General features: G+C 30.1%; 1 long non-coding RNA gene across 1 annotated transcript in view; it reads right to left on the bottom strand.

The window, feature by feature from the left end:
* Positions 1–295: 295 nt before the first annotated feature.
* Positions 296–871, bottom strand: part of LOC111089744 — a 1,903-nt gene continuing 1,327 nt past the window's right edge. Inside the window, exon 3 of the long non-coding RNA XR_002613952.1 lies at positions 296–430. This is a non-coding gene — a long non-coding RNA (uncharacterized LOC111089744). The remainder of the gene's footprint in view (positions 431–871) is intronic.

Raw genomic sequence — 871 nt, 5'->3', positions numbered from 1 at the left:
ACATTAAAATCTGAAAGTTACCGATACATGAAACTTAAGTCAGTCTTATAACTTTTAGAAGCTTTAAATGACGTAGTTAATTAGAATGCGAGGTAGCGTGTAAACGTAAAATTAAAATTTTATAGGTTAACTAAACAATAGAAAGAATAATAAACGAACTGAAAACAAAACCACAAAGAAATAAAAAATAAAGCTTGCTACCTCATATTCCTTCCCCTTTCAAAAAAAGAAAGTGATTACATTAATCAATGTTCATAAAGTCCCAATTTTCGTATCCTTACTTTTTAGGATATTATTATACTGACACCACGAATCCTGCCCAGTTTAAGTACATATACCTTACAAAGAAAATTCGTTCATGTTCTATCTTCACCTTCTCTACCTTCCGGCTCAGGTTACGGGACGTCTTTGAGTTCAAAGACAAGCTAAGCTGCAATAATTAACTAGTTAGACCAAGAGATTTAAAATCATGTGATCATTATTTACATACTCTTTAACAATATTAACATTTACAAGTCACCCTTATGGAAAACTGGTGTCAGTCTGATACTTAAAATTGATGTGAATAACTAGATCGTGAATTATCGTTTAAATGTAAAACTAACTAATCACAGCTTAAACAAATGATAAAATGAATATAAACGGTTAACAAATCCAAAACTAAATAAATTGAACTTGCTACCTTACACTTTTTCACCTTTAGAAAAAAAAGGGAATTACATTAATCATTACTTAAAATACCCAATTTTAGTATCCTTACTTTTAACGCCCTCATTATACTGACAGTCAACCCTTAACAACTGAAATACAGATATATTTGAAGGCGAAATCATTCCATTTTCTTCTATACTCGGTTTTTATCTTCTTTAGC

This window comes from Limulus polyphemus, unplaced genomic scaffold (genome assembly GCF_000517525.1).
Source record: "Limulus polyphemus unplaced genomic scaffold, Limulus_polyphemus-2.1.2 Scaffold7244, whole genome shotgun sequence".
NCBI classification, from domain to species: domain Eukaryota; kingdom Metazoa; phylum Arthropoda; class Merostomata; order Xiphosura; family Limulidae; genus Limulus; species Limulus polyphemus.
The sequence above is the reverse complement of the archived record's forward strand: the minus strand, read 5'-3'. Positions and strand labels throughout refer to the sequence as shown.